Genomic DNA, 19,204 nt, shown 5'->3' with positions numbered 1-19,204 from the left:
CTTAAGTAGTAAAGACACAAACAAATGTAGGTCATATTTTGTTTTTGAGTGTGTTTGTGTGTGTGTGTGTGTGTGTGTGTGTGTGTGTGTGTGTCTTAACAAATATTTTGCATTTTACCCATTAAGATAGAAAAGGGAAAATACCATCCTGCTTTTTGGGGCAGGACTTTGGATGAATTGTATTTTATCTCCTAAATGATTTAAAATTTCGTAATTTAAGACATGGAAATTCACAAGGGCGACTCCTATTTTTATTTTATTTTTTGTATTTTAGATTCCTTTCCATTTCAAGGAGAGAAGTCAAGATATTATTACCCAGTGAAAAAATGATGTAGTTTCATCGTAACCTTCTTTTCCTATACTTCAGGTAAGTGAGTCTGTTAATCATGAATTACTTAAGAAATGAACCTCTGTATGATCTGAGTTTATTCAATATTGTGGCTGTGTTTGAAATGTGCTAAATTTCATTTTACTTTCCATTAATAACAAATTACTATTTTAAGATATGAGTACTTTTTCAACGTAATACAATTACTTGGCTGCTTTGGAAAAGCCTTTTCTTCACTTGGAAAGCCTGTAATCGACATTTAACTTTGCCAACTTCCTCATAATTTGTCTCTTCTCAGAGTGGCAAATGCCTGAAACCAGTAATGTAAACAGTTAGAAGAACTGCATAATTCTTTTTTAAAAAAGTTCACTTAAATAGGAACATTTGTTCTCCTTTTGGAAGTTGTGACAAAACGTTAAGCTTTCTCAAATATTTAACTCATAATCAAAAGGGCATCGTAATTTTTACCATGCTACAAAATAATTATTTAAATAAGATGTTTAGGAAATTGAAGGATGATCTTCCTTTCTAACTTATAATATCTTAGGGGAATACTTTCTAGAATTCTCGGAGAATAATAGTACGCTGATGGATTGTACGGTTAGTTTCAGACTGGGGACCTATGTAAATCTCAGGAACGTTGTTTTAGTTCAGCTGTTGTAACCAGTACTTTTGAATTTCTCGGCAATAATTATTTTATTACATCTGGCAATACTAAACTTTGAAAAAAACAAGAACCTCGGGGATGTCATGAGTTGAAATGGAACAGCATGAGATGGGAAGTCGTATATGTGGTTCTTACCTTCAGGAGAGCAAAAACCCTTTTTTAGTTTTCTCTGGACGTGATTCTGGAGCCATAAAAATGAAAATAGGTAAGCTGTGCTCAGCCTTTGCATACCTTCAAGAAAATGCCTTCACCCTTCTTCATTTATCAAACTTCTATAGAGGTTTTGTTCATGATTTGTGTTTTTTGTTTTTACTTTTGTTACACTGATTAAGATAAGTCAAAACACAGGATGTGATTTTGGGTTAATGTACCACTTTGTACTCAAACAGAGAATGAGGAGTTAAAGGCACTGTATCTGAGTCACCAGTAACGAAAAATAAAACCAACCTTGGCCAAAGTTAATAATCAAACAAAAATAACTAAAGAATAATTCTTCACAAGTTCTTTTCTGAGTAGAAAGTCGAGTGGCTAAGAGGCCTCAGTCACTCAAGGCCGGCTTAAGGGTCATAATGGAATTCTTCTAATCTGAGGTCTTGCGATGTTTAATGTTTTTGAGAATTACTTGGATGATGTAGAAGAGAGCAGTTCATTAGAACTCCATGATATTAAAGCCTTGAGGTAATAGTAGAAAAGAGCCAAAGTCAACTGTACAAAATAGAGAAGTAATCAGAAGCCGATTAAGATGTTTATCCTTCAGGACGAGCGATGAGGGCGGCAGACCTGGGTTTTGGCAGCGGCTTGGGGGCTGTGCATCCCGCTGCAGAGACTGAATATTTCCAGGGAGTCAGGCTCCAGCGGGGCAGTACGGGCTTGGGAAAGCCTTTGGTTTTCCAGGAACTGCTTCTTGCAGACTGAGTCCTTTATAGATGCAGGGACTTGAACGTCCCTCGGTAGCGGAGCTTCACCAGACCTGCGGGGAGCAGCGGTGTCAACTGGGGAAAGAGTGTCTGGGGTGTTGGTCGGCAGGTGTGCCACCCCCATGCACGGTGCTCATGGAGTCCCAGCCAGGAGAGGTGACTCATTCAGATGCTCACCAGCACGAGGCCTTGAAAGGCTTGCCGGGGCATCTCCTGGTGTCCCCCGCGTCCTCCCCAGAGCCTGTGCTGCCGCCAGTCCTTCTTGGTGAAGCGCTGCCCTCTGTGTTTGTGCCCCACTCCGTGCCCCGTGTCTCCACACTCTCCTTCCCACCAGCAGCTCTTCCTTCCTTGCCACCCCCCAGGGGGCGTTTACTGGTCCTTCAGCAGCAACCCACCTGTGGGGCTTCCGGCACTCAGAAGCAGGGCCTAGCACCTGGAGGCACAGAAGGAAGCAATGAATGGGTGAGCGGGTGCGTGGGAAAGGGAACAAGCGGGGTCCCGGCCCTGCAGGAGCCACTGGCCCCTGGCCCTCACACCCTCTCGGACTGGCGCCCGTCACTGCCCTGTCATCCCTGTTCCACGACGGCCTCCCGAGCGCCCCACCCCCGCCGCCGCCCCCCCGCAGCAGGCCGCAGACCTGTCTGTTCTCACCTCTGTGATCCACTTAGTTCTTCGCCTCATGTCTGAGGGATACAAACTCTGTCTGTGGACGGATAACCCCGTCGTTCTCTGCAGCTCTACAAGCCCGTGACATGCGTCTACCAGCTCACGTAAAATGGTAGCTGATTCCGTTTTATGTTGGAACGAAGCGGGTATTATAAGTAAATACTAACATAAAGCTATAATGGAGACACTTGGCAAGTTGCGCATTTTTGCAAAACTAGAGAATTCAGTAGAGCAGTTTGTGTTTTATAAAGTAGCCTTCTTTGGGCCCTGTTTTAGACTCTCAAAATCTTTCCATCTAATGGGATGAGACGTAAAGTCTGCAGGCTTTTCATGAGTGTCAGTGTTTGCTGCTGCAATTTTAACTTATCCTCCTGAGCACAGTTTACTTTCCGCAGATGAGGCTTCTCCAGGCCACACCAGGAGGGTCACGCTGGCACCAGCGTGGGTGTCCACTGGTGCACGCCTGCCAGTGGGCCGCCGTCTCTCCCTGTTGATCGACACTTCCTTAGGCCTGGCTTTTGTCTTTTCTGCCCTGTTCCGGGGCTCTGCTCTTTGAGACGCCTCTTCCATCCCGTTGGTTTCTTGCTTCAGCCTCTTAACGCCTGCGTCTTGTCCTGGCGGCCCCTCCCCTCCCTGCCTCCTCTGTCCTCTGCCCTCCAGACTGCGTTCCTTCTCTGGACTCAGGACTCAGCCCTGGAAAGCCTTTTCCTGAGCCTTTGCCTGGCCTGGGGCTGGACCTCTGTGCCCCCCTGCCACCTCCCACCTTATTTCTCCATTGCCTACAGTTGCTTACCTGCTAGATGTCTGTCCTTTGGCTGCCATTGTCCTCAAAGGGAGCACCATCTCTACATTCGCAGCCTCTAGCGTGTTTGTTTATATTCACAAACAAATGTTGGGATGAATTTCCGGTTGTGAGTTTCGGTCTCAGCGTTATTGCTCCTCTCGCTGTAGTCTGATAAGGCATCTTAACTCTTAGTTTAGTACCTAGGAAGTCAGATTATGGAGATGCGTGTGCCCCGACACGCGTCTCTCCAGCATCCGACACTCTGACCACTGCCCTCGAAACTCTCGCTCCCTTGGCTTGTGTACGGCGACAATGAACTCTCCCTGGTTTTCTCCCTCTTTCTGTGGCTGATCCCTGTGGCCCCCTTTCCCGTCTCTTGTTCCCAGCATCCCATCCTCTCTGCCCTCTCATTCTGTATTATCCACGCAGTTTCCTCTGCGCTAAATGGTGAACTTCTGCTGACTTCACATTTGTTTCCCCAGGTCACACTGCCGTCTGGCACCGCGGACTCTCGGCCATCTCTGCCACGTGTCCTGCCAGCACCCTGCACTCGTTACGTCCCCTCGGGCTCCCCCTCAGTCACCAGCCAGAGCCCCCCAAGGCATCCTGACTTCCTTACTGTCGCTCAGGTGCTCATGCGGTCCATTGCCGAGAGCCTGCATCCCACCTACCCCTCTTCCTCGTGCGTCAGTCTGCACTTGGACTCCCCAGGCTGTCCTTACCTCACCTCCTCACCTTCACCCCCACCCGCCCCCCGTGGCCACAGCGGCCCTTCTGAGGTACGTCATCTAGGCTCACGTCGCTCCTGTTCAGAATCTCCCAGTGGCCTCCCAGCACCTCCAGGTGGCCTGCGCTCTGGTGCACCAACCCTGAGGGCTCTCTGGCTTGACCTGGGGCCTTTGCTGGGTCCTCTCCCCGGGACGCCCTTCCGGGCTCATTGGCCAGGCCGGTTCCTACTCGTTCTCCGTGACTTGGTTCAGGCCTCTCCCCCCGGGCTGACTTGCGGGTTAACCTCCCGATTTTTGGCACTCACTAAATGGTGTTATTCCATTTGATTTTCTTGCCTTTCTTTCCTGTTAACTAACCTGAGGTGTCTGGAGGGTCCTGAGCCCCATCGGGACCACTTGACACCTTTGGTGCCTGGCATAGAGCACGTGCTCAGCGGCACGAGTGGTTGGGTTAGGGGGTGAGTGTGAACCGGCTGGGAGCGGGCCCACCTGCGCTTCTGACAAGGACGGTGGATGCGTGGATGCGTGGATGCAGAGGACCCGAGCTGTCGAGGGATTCAAACCAGCGTCTTTCTTCTCCCCTCTTCTCCTGCTCTGTGGCTTCCCCTCTAGGAAGGGCTCTCATTCTTCCTGAGTAAAATCATGGGAGAAACTTAAGACAAAGGACGATATGAATGAAAGAAGATAATTAACCTCAAGAGTCAAAAGTGCATCAGAAAAATAGCTTCTTGTTTACCCTACCCACTGCCCTTCTCACTCCTGTTTCCAGGTGTTTTACTTTGGTTTGGGGATCATAAGTACCTGGCCACCAGCCTGGCGACTTGCGGACTGCATGTCTCCCTAAGATGTCTTTGTCCTAACATGCGCTTCTTCCCATTAGAAGCAGACTAAAGGTGTACCTAGGCATCCCCTTTCTTCTGAATTTCTTCTTCTTCAACTCAGGGTACAGGTGGCTCTCACCCTGGCCCTTCTGGTTGTTCAGCCGATTGGCGCTGAGGTCTACATTTCCCTGTTTCTAGAGGCAAGGCAGTTGGCTTCACAAAGACCCTAGAACTGGGATTGGAGCCTCAGCTCCATCCCTTATTAATCCCGTGAGCTGGACAGGTTGCGGAACCCCTCTGCCCATCTCCTCTTCTGGAAAATGAAATGAATGGTACCTTTTGGAGTTGTTGTGAGGATTGAGAAGTTCCTGGCACATAGTGGGGATGCAAGAAATTATCAGTATTAACTAACAGGATGTAAATGTTTACATTATTCTAAAATGGAAAAAAAAATCTGTGGTCCCTGCTTCCTCCCTTTTCCTTTCCCAGCTTCCATAATTGAAAGAATTCACTTGTTTGTTGGTTAATTAATTAATTAAGCAAACGTTGGCTTGGGTGTCGGCCATGAGCCCTCCACTGCTAGACGCTGGAGATTTGGTGGGATGGACGGTCCTTGCCCTCCAGGAGCCCATGGCGGGGTCCTTGAGCCACTGCACTGAGTCATCTGGGATGCTGGGGACCCACCCAGAATCCCAGGCTTCACTTGGAATTGGAATCTTTGGGGAGCTCGGGTGTTCTGGCTCTGCCTGCAGGAGCCTCAGAATAATGCCGACTTCACCTCCTCGTGGAGAACCCCTCAACCAGGGCCCCCCGAAGGAGGCGTGACCTTTGCTCCAGGCTGGCTGTCTCCAGTTTTTTCACTGTCCCTGTACCTCACTCCAGAGCCTCCAACAGGCTGATGACTGGAGAGCCTCTTTTGACGTGCTCTGCTGTCATCACACTTGGGTTATGGTGAACGTCCTGCCACCGAGACCACACACTTCTGATATGCACATTCTTTAGCTGTGGTGCATGTGTCATGTTTAGTTACTTAAGCAGTTGTTTTCTTGTGCCCAAATGTGGTTCAGCACTTTATTGTTTGAAAATACGTTATTTGGAAATAATTTCAAATTATCAAAAAGTTGTAAACATAAGAATAGAACCATGAACATTGTGGTACAGACTCTTTCTGAATTATGGTTTTCTCAGGGTATATGTCCGGTAGTGGGATTGCTGGGTCATATGGTAGTTCTATTTTTAGTTTTTTTTTTTTTTTTTTTAAATTTATTTATTTATTTTTGGCTGTGCTGGGTCTTCGTTGCTGTGTGAGGGCTTTCTCCAATTGCAGCAAGCGGGGGCCACTCTTCATCGCCGTGTGCGGACCTCTCACTGTCGCGGCCTCTCGTTGCGGAGCACGGCTCCAGACGCGCAGGCTCAGTAGTTGTGGCTCACGGGCCCAGTCGCTCCGCGGCATGTGGGATCCTCCCAGACCAGAGCTCGAACCCGCGTCCCCTGCATTAGCAGGCGGACTCCCAACCACTGCGCCACCAGGGAAGCCCTATTTTTAGTTTTTTAAGGAACCTCCATACTGTCCTCCATAGTGGCTGTATCAATTTACGTTCCCACCAACGGTGCAAGAGGGTTCCCTTTTCTCCACACCCTCTCCAGCATTTATTATTTGTAGATTTTTTGACGATGGTCATTCTGACTGGTGTGAGGTGATACCTCATTGTAGTTTTGATTTGCATTTCTCTAATGATTAGTGATGTTGAGCATCCTTTTGTGTAGTGTCCGTCAACAGATGAATGGATAAAGAAGATGTGGCACATGTATACAATGGAATATTACTCAGCCATAAAAAGAAATGAAATTGAGTTATTTGTAGTGAGGTGGATGGACCTAGAGTCTGTCATACAGAGTGAAGTAAGTCAGAAAGAGAAAAACAAATACCGTATGCTAACACATATATATGGAATCTAAAGACGCAGAGGTAGAGAATGGACTTGAGGACACGGGGGGCGGGGAAGGGTAAGCTGGGACGAAGTGAGAGAGTGGCATGGACATATATACACTACCAAATGTAACATCGATAGCTAGTGGGAAGCAGCCCCATAGCACAGAGAGATCAGCTTGGTGCTTTGTGACCACCTAGAGGGGTGGGATAGGGAGGGTGGGAGGGAGACGCAAGAGGGAGGGGATATGGGGGTATATGTATATGTATAACTGATTCACTTTGTTGTAAATCAGAAATTAACACACCATTGTAAAGCAATTATACCCCAATAAAAATGTTAAAAAAAAAAAACAGAACCAAAAGTACATAAGGCCTTTACCCAGATCCACCTATTGTCAATATTTTGCACCGTTTTTCATTTGTGCATTCTCTTCCCCTCTTTCTCCTTCTCTCTATCTATATAGTATATATACATATAAAGATTATTGTACATTAGGTTTTTTCCTGAACCATTTAAGTTCATATATCATAGCCCTTATTCCTAAATAGTTCAGTGTGTATTTCCCAAGAATAAGCATGTTTTCTAATATAACAATGGTGCAGGCATCATTCAGTCAGTTTAACATTTATTTCAGTTTATCTTATTAGATAACAGACTGTACTCTGACTCTGTAAGTTCACTTATAATGTCCTTTATAGCATTTCCCTCTAGTACTAGGACCAGGCATTCCATTTAGCTGATATGTCTGTATCTTCCTTAAATCTGGAATGTTTTCATAGTCTTTCTTTTGTGAAATGATGTTTTTGAAGAATACAATCATTTTTCTTTTAAAGAATATTCATTTGGGGTTAGATGAGTGATCTTGTGGTTGGATTCACGCTGTGCGTTCCTAGCAGGGATTCTGCTTAGGGATGTGCTCTCATCAGGTCCCCATCTGCCCCTCACTGGTGATGCTAATTTTGATGACCCAAGCAAGGTGATGATTCATTTCTTCACTGTATGGTTGCTGTTTTTCTCCTTGTAACTAATGAGAAATACCTTACTTTTATCCCTTTTGTTTTGATACCTATCCATCAACTCTTTGCCCGTAATGAAGTTAGCAGTCTTAAAGCCTACTCTGTACAATTCAGGTGCTTGGCTTATGCCGAGGCTCCCACATGATCTTAATTTTATGGCAGCTGTTGGATGGATTGGAGATTGATGAATAGGAGGCCTGAAAAGGAACTGAAGTAACCGTCACTGATTTTTTACAGATGCTCTCATGGTGAATTATTTCGAAGAGCTCACACTCCTAAATTCATGATAAAAAATTGCAGTGACAATGTGGAAATCCATCTTTAGCTTGTAGGCTGTGTTTACTGTACATATTCAGTCATTCTATCCTTCTGTGTTTGAACCCCAGAAACAAAGGTGGCAGTGGCCATACAACGTGGGGAGCTGGTGGTTCTGGCGGTCCTGGCCATCCCACGGGACCCACAGCAGCGATGCCGTCACCGTGACGCTTGAGGAGGCCGCCCAGGAGTGGACCTCTTTTACCAAAGATCTGCCCTTTGCAAAAGAAACTTTCCTGTTCCCTGCCCTGTTTTGGAGATTGACCGGAGATGTTTAGGTCAGAGGTTTAACAGTGTCGTTAGTGTCTCAGTCACTTTCCCAACACCCCTTGGCTAAGAAAATGGTTAACTTTTTTTTTTTCCCCCACTCAGTAGTAACGTTCATTAGCTTGTGAGTGTTTATGTCCTAACAACTTAGTGGCTGTTTGAAAAAATAATACAATAAATTGAAAGAAAAATACTTGCTTTATCTCATTCTTAACCGCAGTTACTTAGTAATGGGATGTGTCTCTCTCTAGGGTGCTGCACAGCTCCCCAAACCTTGGGGTCAGATTAGACACTTCATCTTATGTAGCCGTTGCTTTTCATCACAGGAACTGCTCAAAATGTAGTTTCACAAAGATGTGATATCTTCAAAAGGAATGTAGCTCAGTCTAACGTTGAAAGTGTGAATTACCTGGAGCCAGCAGTTTGCATAATGTCCAACAGATGTCTAGTATCCAGTGCTTTGCTTGAAAGTTTAAAATATTCTGAAGCACAGCTCTGAGCTCCCTTTGGTGCCCCAGGGTGCCTCGGGACACAGTTGTGAACCATCAAGTTAGGCATAAGAATCTTTCTGGGGTTGCTTTATAACCCTTCCATAGCCTTTAGCCGCCCAAATCTGTGCCTCCAGGGCATGTTAGGGGTTGAATAATTGTAAGCAGCAAGATTATAACTTCACAGCACAGGGCCAGGAGGCAGAGATGACATTTCAACCTAATTGGCAAAAGGTGAAGGTTCCTTCTTTTCTTTATGGTATGGCTCAGGTAGGAGGCCTGATTCTCTGCCTTTTGGTCAGTACTGCTTTATACCCTGCTTACCATGGATAAGCAGATAGCTGTTTAACTACATTGTTTATTTGATGAGATTTTCTTATGTAACCTTTTTGGTTTGGTTCACATGTTATTCTCCCCACAAGCTGCTTATTTTCTATGGATTAATGATTAGCTTGTCTTTAGGCTTTGTAAGAACGCTGAAAATCATCTCAAAACCAAAGCTGTCATAAGGTTTATATCTTTGGTAACAAGATGTGGATTAACTAGCTCCTAGTAGAAATTAGGTCTAGTTGACATAATAATTGCAATTTTATATATTTGAGCTTCAGCTATGAAAAGGCTTTTGTGAGAGGAAGGCAGATATTTTGAAAATCAGTGTAGCTTTAAAACAGTGACGAGGGGCACCTGCTCTACCCAGTGTGAGGACTTCAGGGTAGAGGAGCATGGCAGGCGGCCTCCCCATCAAAGGCCGAGACTGCCCTTAAAGAGAGGAATGGCCCGGTGTCCAGAAGGAGCCTCCAGCTATGTGTAGCGATCTCGGCCCTGGCTATGTGCCAGCTCTGTGCCCACAAGCTCCATGGCCCGGGCGAGGCTTGTCCGGGGACGTGCAGGGTGTTCGGCGTTCCTGGGCCCACTCAGCTGTTGTGTCAGCCAGAATCTGCCCCCTCCAACATTTCCAAACACCCTCCACTCCCGTGCTTGGGTCAAACTCGAACCCAGTCCTTGTTTAACAGATGAGGAAACTGAGGCTCAGAGCAGGAAAGGGGTCATCTGAGGTCACAGGTACAAGTACAGCCAGGATCTGGTCCCCTGCCCGCCTGCCTGGAGTCCATGCCAGGGACAGAGCGGCCCTGGTCATTTCCTTCAGCTGTGATAATCCAAGATTTTTGTGATCAAAGAGAGATGGGAGGTTTTTTTTCTTTTATTGAACTATGTTTTTTATCTACGGTGTTGTGCTAGTTTCAGGTGAACAGCAAAGTGATTTCTTTTTGCAGATTATATTTCATTATAGGTTATGACAAGATATTGAATATAGTTCCCTGTGCTATACAGTAGGTCCTTGTTGGTTATTTTATACGTACTAGTGTGTATATGTTAATCCCAACCTCCTAATTTGTCCCCGTCTCCTTTCCCCTTTGATAACTGTAAATTAGTTTTCTATGTCTGTGAGCCTGTTTCTGTTTTGTAAATAAGTTCATTTGTATTGTTTTTTAGATTCCACATATGAGTGACATCATATGGTATTTGTCTTTCTCAGTCTGCCCTACTTCACTTAGTAGGATAATCTCTAGGTCCATCCATGTTGCTACAAATGGCATTATTTCATTCTTTTTTATGACCGAGTAGTATTCCATTGTAGATATGTACCACATCTTCTTTATCCATTCATCAGTCAATGGACATTTAGTTTGCTTCCATGTCTTAGTGCTGGTGTGAACATTGGGGTACACATGAGATAGGAGCTTAATAGTGAAGAAACCTCAGAAGAAAATGGAAATGACAAAAATCCAGTTAACTTGCTAAATATTTAGATTCCTGGATCTAGAATAAAAGCTTCAGGAGGGCGGGGATTTTTGTCTCGTTCACTGCTGTATTTCAACCTCCTAGGATACTGCCTGGCGAAGAGGAGACACTCCGGAGATGTGTGGATTGGGAGCAAAGGCACGCTCTAACTTATAGGTAAAGTTTGTGGGTAATACTATACTTAGGTAGTCAGTACTCTGGTAGGATATAAGTTACTGCATTCTTTTAAGTTTGCTTAGATGAACTTTATTTCATGTTACAATCAAATAATAATCTGCAGAAATAATAATAATGTCTGTGCTGAGTTCTCACTGGCTAGAATGTGATATTGAAGGTAGTATTATGACATTAGTATTTTTGTCATCACCAACTGAATACCCTGCCTATGACTTTATTCTGTTGTGTATTTGCAGTGCTGGCCACAAAGGAAGTGCAAGTGTGATCCGGTCATAGCCAGCGTCTGTTGCTTATGTTGAGTTTAAAATTCTGACCCCCCAAGAGGGGAAACAGAGGAAAACTGTGCCCCTATGTGACCTGAGGTTGGAAGGTACCTCCCTTTTAAGGATCCCTCTTGTGACGCAGGGGTGTTTGTGCCCTTGGCACTAGCTCCTAGAATAACAGCTTACAAGGCTTGTACAGCATCATCTTTTTGGAAGGAGGTCCATACAAGTTTGCAGTATCATTGAGAACGTGGATATACCTGGCAACTTTATTCCAAGAAATTCGGTGCTGTGTGCAGAGGCTCACTTTCATTCACTGCTTGGGAGTCATTATTACCTATGTGTGTTTCTATTGGGACCAAGTTAGAAGAGTGTTGGGCTGTGTAGAGCAGCATCCCAGGCGGGGAGACATGGGAAAAAAGGTCCTCGTCACCAGATTCTCGACTAATCTCCGAGGGGAGCCGTCATTGCCCCTCCTTGCGTTCCAGCCTTTTCACTGTACTGTTCTTTCAGGAAACCTCTAGAAACAATTAACGGAGGACAGTTTGTCAGACCCAAAGTGTTTCCCAGAGATTACTAGAGCTACCAGACATTTTTCGAAGGGAGAGTTTTCTGATCAGAGAAGTTTGGAAAATACCATATAGTGTATTCCTCTCTTGTAGTGTACGATGAACCTGGGCCTGTTAAAGGTTCTGGAAATTCTAAAGGGAAGACTTAAATTTGGCTTAACCTCGTGGGTCCCAGCTTTCTTCTCCACAGAATCCTTTTCCAGCATGACAATTCTTAACTTTTTAAGAACAGTGTTTCACCCACCAGCCTTGAAGAAACGCTGCCCATGATGGGAAAACCTGATTCTGAGTTTGATTTGCTCCTCACTAATAGTCACAGATTCAGCCAGTTTTTCTCAGCCTTTGTCTTGGAGCTTTGAAAAAATACCAATGCCCAAGCTCATCCCAGAGTTTCTGATCCTGAGTGTCTGGGCTGGTGCCAGTGACGTGCATTTTTAAGATGCTCTGCAGGTGGTCTCAGATGTGCTGGACGTTGAGAGTCACTCCGCTTGGAAGAGGTCTCTAATTCTGTTTTTTTTCTCTAAGGCTGTAGTAGTTGTCTCCACTTCACTCTCTTTGATGCTGGGATGTTTCCTTGAGGGAAATGGTTTCGTGTTGAAAAACATCTGATGTGACGTGTGGCTCAGAGGTCCTCAGCCCCTGGGCCTCCCGCTGTTGTGTGCCGGGGGTTTGGCCCCGGTTTCTTGCAGGTGTGGTCCTGAGGTTGCTGGAGGGTAGAGGGAAGTGGTGAAGAGGAGGGCGTGTCGAGGGTCCTGCTTCTGAGCCCTCAGTGCTGCTTAGACCTGGATCTCTGCCCATCAGTGAGCTGGTGACTTGGTGACGTGGAGGTGGGTCTCAGGTCCTCTTGGAGGGTTGTCCTGTTATGTTCTTCTGCTCTTTCCCCTCAGGACCTGACATCCTGTCGAATCTCTGTTCCTCTGCCTCGTACCATGAGAAGCCAGGTGGGAAATGGCTCAGTGAGGTGGGTGGGTTTTTGCAGTAGCTCCTCAGGGAATTAACACAGGGAGAGTAAGGTGGGTTCTGCAGCCACAGGCTGTGTCCTCCGGGGACTTTTCCAGGAAAGGGCCCAGGTGAGAACATAGGACACAGAAGCTGTCACTAAACTCAGGTCCAGCTGCTCACTGCTCACAAGCCAATACTGGAGAGACAAGTGTTGGTAGAAAGGAAAGGTTGCTTTATTTTGGAGGCTGGAAACCAGGGGAGAAGACAGACTCGTGTCCAAAGGCCGACTCCTCCTGCTGACCAGGGGGCAAGAGCTTTGAAGGGGGAGCTTCAGGGATGTACAGGCGGAGGGAAGGGGCTACGTGCAGAAACAGCACAGTCAGCTCGAAATTGGTCATGCGGTGGTCTGATCAGCGTCGTCTTGACTGTTTTAAGTACAGTTAATATTCAGTTCCAGGATCAGTTAGTTCTCATTTCCTTGAGGCCAGTTCTCCGAATTGTGGCAGCTTATGTCATGGCTACAGCCTGGTCATCGTGTCGTTAGTTAACTTCTTCCACCTGGTGGGAGTTTCAGTATCTACAAGACTGCTCACAGGACATGGCTCAGAATATTATCCATAGCCCTTGAGGAGGAACTAAAGGTCCTTGACGTTGTTTAATGACTAAATTATTATTATTTTGTCCTGTTTGACTGCTTTTCTTTGCTTTTGCATTTTCTCACTTCTCTGATTAAGTTTATTCTTTGGCTAAAGGTTTTCTACAGACGAAAGGCAGGAATAGGACATGGTGGGTAGGGGTCTGTCCTGGGAAGGCCACATAGGGTCCTGCTCAGGTTTAACTCCAAGTCAGCGTCCACCAAATCGACCCACGCTGCACGGGGTGTGGGACAGGCCCCAGCAGCTAAATCTTGGATCAGAGGCAGGCGAATCAAGCTTGTCTTCACATGGTCAACGTGGGGTCACTGGCCTTACCACAGAAATGATGCCAGTTGTCACCAGAGAGTGTAAACTCAGACAGAAAGCAATCCTCGTCCTGTGAATTTATGGGCGGAGGAAAGAGCCCTCACTGGTCTCTCTCTGTGGTGCTGGGAAGTAACCAGCCCAGGGGTGGGCCAGAAGGTGAGAAAAGGGGACCACTTTCTGCATGGGGTTCCAAGCACTATATAATCTACTTCACATATACTGTATAATCCCCCCATTTGTTCCCCGCCACAGCTATGGACAGTACTTCTTATTAATTCTCTAAGTGAAGATGAGAGACACGGAAGCTCAGAGGTAAAATATCTTGTCCAAGGGTACACGGATGACTTGAGAGTGACGGGCCTAGACTTCAAACTTAAATCTATTTGATTCCAAAGTCCACTTGGATGTTCCCAACCTGTCCTGCTGTCTGTTGCTGGTCCGCACGTCAAGGTTGCCATCACTCTTGCTTCTGAATATCTTTTTTGTGGTTGAGCTGGATAACAAGTTCTTAAAAACATAAAGAGATGCCTTGTAATGCTTTATTGCTTATCAGATACTACTGCAGCCATGGGACAGAGCACTTTTTGTCACCAGTCATTCTGGGACAGACTCTGAAAGAAAAGGACATGGTGGCACAGGATCCAGCCTTTTTCTCCTCTGAGTATATTTAGATTATGCTTCTTCTGATTTTATAAATAGATGATTGGTTTTCAAATAAGCAGTCAATAGTGCTCTCTGGCAGTGTGCCCTACATCTAGAATTTGTGACATTAGCTAGAATTTTATAATGGCATAAAAAATTTCCTGGAGGAAATAGAATATCACCATGTGATATAAAGCCAGCATTAGTAAGATAAATATTAATCCAAGGTTAACTGTTAGCCTAAACTTTCTCTTAATTCAGAATCCAAGCTAAACCTTACTGTGTTAAAACAAAAAAAAAAAGAGAAAGAAACCTTTATTTCAGCTCAGTTTGAAATTGCAACGTGAAAATCACCACAGACTTGCAAAAGCTCAGTGTGAGTAATGTTAACTGTCTCCATAACTTAATTCCAGAAGCCAAATACCACTGCCTGGGAGGCACATGGCTGTAAGCTTTCAGGCTTAGGGAACACAGATTTCTCAAATGTTAGCTCTGGAGGGTGATCATTTAGTTTGACTAAACTTAAGTCATAAGAACATAAGCCTTCTACAGATGAAAAAAGTGCAGAGGTGAAGGGTCTTTTGAAAGTTGCAAGGTTGATGGGTAGGAGACACTAGCTCCCTACCCCCAAATATATTTCCCCTAGTTGTGGTTCACGGAGCATCTTGGATTTGCAGCTCAATATCCTTAATTGGTTTTGGAAAACTCTGGGTGAGTATTTCTGCAACTATTGCTTCTTTCTCCTCTTTTCTCCTTTTGGGATTCAAGTTACAGGCATGTTAGTTCTTTGATCCATGTCTCAGGTGCCACTTCAGCTCTTTTCTGTATTCTCATTCTTTTGTTCTCTCTGTGCTTTTTATGTGGATATTTTCTCCTTACATCTCTTTTACTTTAGGAAATCCCTCTTTTGCTTTGTCTAATCTGCTCTTAAACCTGTCTATTGCATTTTTAATTTCAATTACTATATTTCTATCTAATTCTTTTACATAGATTCCAGGTATCTGATAAAATTCATCATCTTTAATCTATGTTTTCTAGCACACAGCAAGTATATCAAAATTCCTTTTTGATAATGATTGTATATCCCCTAGATAGTACACCTAGAGTGTATATATTATCCGTCCTTTCTCTTTAGTTTTTGGTCATTTGTTCTTGTCTCTTGTTGTGCTTTGTAATTTTTCATTAAGGACCTGACATTGTATATGAAAATCGTAAGGTCTCTGGATGCTGTTACCTTCCTCCAGAGAAGACTTAATTTCTTTCTGCTGGGCAGTGGAGTAAATCTATTCATCTAGGTACAGTCAGTGATCCCGATGATTGGGGTGGAGTTCAGGCGGGTGTGTTTCTGTTGACCTGACTCCTAAGGCAGTTGGCAATCAGGGCTTTGTAAAGGAGCTCAGAGCTGACCTCAGGAGGGTCAGTGTGAGTGGAGTGGTGGTGAGGCAGCCAGACTGAGGGGCTGAGAGGTGAGAAGACAGAGACACCAGGGTGGATGCTGTTCTGAGAAACCTGGGTGTGCGTCAGTATTCACACGCACACTCAAATGTAAATTCACGGATGGCACATAGGTGGTAGGGTCTGCAGTCCTGTAGAACAGACTCTTTTCATTTCGTGTGAGTATTAGAGACTGGGCTAAACTACCCCCAAATACAGTGACTTAAGTAATAGTTAATTTTTTAACTTAAAATCCAGGGTGATGGTTCACCCTAAATGCAAGAGATCCTGGAAAACTATATGTCTTCTCTGAGGCGGAAGATCATAGGGTTGATTCCTAAGTATAGGAGGGGTGTACACAAAGCCCACGGCATGGCAGGTGTCCACTGCATTGGCTTATCCTAGGTCTCTTGGTGGCCGGGGACTGGACTAGCTCTCATAATAGGACTTGGCTTTTGGGAGAGATAATGTTAGAAATTGTGATAAATTGTCATCCTGAATGCCAGTGGCAGGGTGAACAGCTAGGGGGAGTAGAATCTCAGGGCAGTGTCTACAGCCCACCTGCTACCTTGTGACTTGGGCGTGGGCTGTGCACACCACCTGATCTGGACCCTGCACCAGCCTGTTGGCTGTGGCACAGTGTTTTCCACCACTCCATTCAGGGAACCACACCTACAGGGCCCACGCCAATGGGCTCTTCACTTTTGAATCAGCTGTGGCAGAGGGCTGGGATCACAGAATGCCAGGAGTTTCGTTCATTGGCCTCCAGGCCTCTGGGTCAGGGAGTCATCTCGGCCACCTCTCCTTTCCTGGTGACAGGGGCAAAGTCTTCACAAGGCTCCAGAGTCTTACTCAACGCAGAGCCCCGGGAAGTGTCAGGTCCTGTGCCCACATTCACTCCCTGTGATGTCAAAGCCAGTGTGGCAGGTCTCATTTGCCTTCATATTCTCATTGCCTGATGCCTAATAGATGCAGCAGGGCAGTGGGAGGTGCTGGCTGAGATCTTTTGTGCCGCAACCCCCAACCCCAACAGTAGAGCTAGTGTCCTGTTGAGAACAAGTTCTAAGTTCTCCAAGGTCCAGTACACCCCCAGTTGATTTCCATGTGCAAGGAGGGACACTAGGGACTTCCCTGGTGGTGCAGTGGTTAAGAATCTGCCTGCCAGTGCAGGGGACATGAGTTCGAGCCCTGGTCCGGGAAGATCCCACATGCCACGGAACAGCTAAGCCAGTGCACCACAACTACTGAGCCTGCACTCTAGAGCCTGTGAGCCACAACTACTGAGCCTGCGCTTTAGAGCCCACGGGCCACAGCTACTGAACCATCACTCTAGAGCCCACGGCCACAGCTACTGAGCCTGTGCTCTACAGCCTGCGAGCCACAACTACTGAGCCCGGGAGCCACAACTGCTGAAGCCTGTGAGCATAGAGCCCATGCTCCGCAACAATAGAAGCCACTGCAATGAGAAGCCTGTGCACCTCAACGAAGAGTAGCCCCCACTTGCCACAACTAGAGAAAGCCCGCATGCAACAAAGAGCCAATGCAGCCAAAAATTAAATAAATAAATAATAAAATAAAATTTTAAAAAAAGGGACACTAGTTTGTCAAACTTCTACCAGTGACAGATAAGAAGAGGGACTTCTGGGGACAACCTTTGTGAATCTCCCAAAGGAGAGCAGAGAGGCTAAGGGGGCTGGGAGGGTACCATGCTTCTGAGCTGAGGTGGAGGAGGGGCCAGAGGATTGCTCATCAAATTCCTGGGGTCTTCAAGAAGTGAAGGCTGCGTGTGTGCTATCTTACTGGATGTCTGCTGAGCTACCGGGCCTGCTGACCTGCCCCAGGGCTGATGGAGCACAGAGCAGAGCATTGATGACAGAGGGTATGGTGGGGTAACATGCAGAGGACACAAGACAGCCCCCTCGAGTTCAGGGTCCCTGAGAAATACGCAGGCAGGCTCCCACCATGAGCAGGCCCACGTCCTGGCCCACAGAGGGAAGACTAGCTTGGGCTGTCACAGGCGTGGAGAGAAGGCTCTCGTATCAGCGCAGGGTGGCATGATGCTGCTGGCGGGGGTTCACCTGGAAGGTGCAATCGGATCTAACGCCATCGATGCCCAGTTACTGCTCGGGATTGAGCCTCCTGCCAGCAAGCCTTGCTGGGGCCTCCACCCATCCGTCTGTGTCCATTGTGTAAAAGAATAGGACACCAACACAGAAGCAACTAACCACGAAGGGAAAAGCTCCCCCCAACCTCTCTGCTCTGTGACCAGAGGAGCGGGTGCAGGGAAGAGGGAGTGGCGTGGGGAGCAGACTACCCCTTCCTCTGCCTCTGCCCACCCACCTCTTCCCTCCTCAGCCATTAGGACCAACAGCTTGGCCTGCTTTACAGAGAGGAGGGAAATCTTAGCATTGAATGTGAGATTGAAATGTTGCATGGACTTAAAAAAAAACCCTTTTATTGTGAACATATTTAAATATACACAAAAGTAGAATATAATGAACTTTCGTTTCATGAACCCATCGCCCAGTCTCAACAGGTATCAGCATTTTGCCCATCTTGTTTCTTCTCTCCTTCCCCAACTTTTACTTTATTAAAAATCTTTTTGTGAGAATATTTTAAAGCAAATCCTAGCCATTATGTCATTTCACGTTGTAAATGCTCTTGTGTATATTTCTGACATACGAGGACTTTTTTTTGCAAAACCATTATGCCATTATTGTTTATAACAAAATTAATATTAATTCCTTACTTAATATTATATAACACCCAACTCACATTCAGATTTCCCCAGTTATTTCAAAGGGATCATTTCACAGTTGCTTTTCAAATTTGTATATAAACAAGGCCCACATTTTGCATTTGGTTACTGTGTTTTATGTCTCTTTTATTATGTTGTTGTTCCCCTAGTGAACTCTCTCTTTTTTCTTCCTGACATTGACTGATGGAGAAGCAGGTTCATTTGTCCTGTAGAACATTTCACCCTCTTGACTGATTCCTCTTGGTGACAATTAACTTGTTTCTCTATCCCTGGTATTACCTGTAAGCTGGTAGGTAGATTTAGAAACTTGACTAGATTCAGGTTCAGTTATTTTTAGACAAGATACTTCATAGGTGGTTATTTTAATATATAGATATTATTATTAATGTTATTAATATTTTAATAAGCAGAGGAGACTAAAACAATTGGGAATGGACTGAGAATAAAAATCACTCACTTCCCAAGGGGAAGGGGGCACAGTGTGCAGCTCGCAGTTACTGGAAAAAGTAAAACCATTGGCTGTTAATCAGTTGAGCCTATTAAGGTTAATTTCTGCTGCTGTACAGGAAAGTGATTCAGTTATACACATATATACATTCTTTTTATTAATATTCTTTTCCGTTATGGTATACCGTAGGATATTGGAGATAGTTCCCTGTGCTATACAGTAGGGCCTTGTTGTTCATCCATTCTCTACATAAAAGCTTACATCTGCTCACCCCA

At 45.7% G+C, this 19,204-nt stretch overlaps 1 protein-coding gene across 5 annotated transcripts in view; it reads left to right on the top strand.

Annotated features, from left to right (window-relative positions):
* CSGALNACT1 (chondroitin sulfate N-acetylgalactosaminyltransferase 1) overlaps positions 1–19,204 on the top strand; it is a 255,249-nt gene that overhangs the window by 88,289 nt on the left and 147,756 nt on the right. For 4 of the 5 annotated variants that reach the window (XM_024765173.1, XM_024765172.1, XM_024765174.1 and 1 more), the window contains one exon: positions 275–367. The gene's annotated coding sequence lies outside the window, so the exon portion shown is untranslated. Of the gene's footprint in view, positions 1–274; positions 368–10,818; positions 10,891–19,204 lie in introns of all 5 variants that reach the window. The other variant, XM_024765176.1, reaches the window with a different exon arrangement.

The sequence above is a fragment of the Neophocaena asiaeorientalis genome, unplaced genomic scaffold, assembly GCF_003031525.2.
Source record: "Neophocaena asiaeorientalis asiaeorientalis breed wild unplaced genomic scaffold, Neophocaena_asiaeorientalis_V1.1 scaffold14, whole genome shotgun sequence".
Lineage (NCBI taxonomy): Eukaryota > Metazoa > Chordata > Mammalia > Artiodactyla > Phocoenidae > Neophocaena > Neophocaena asiaeorientalis.
This window is presented reverse-complemented; position numbering and strand designations above follow the sequence as displayed.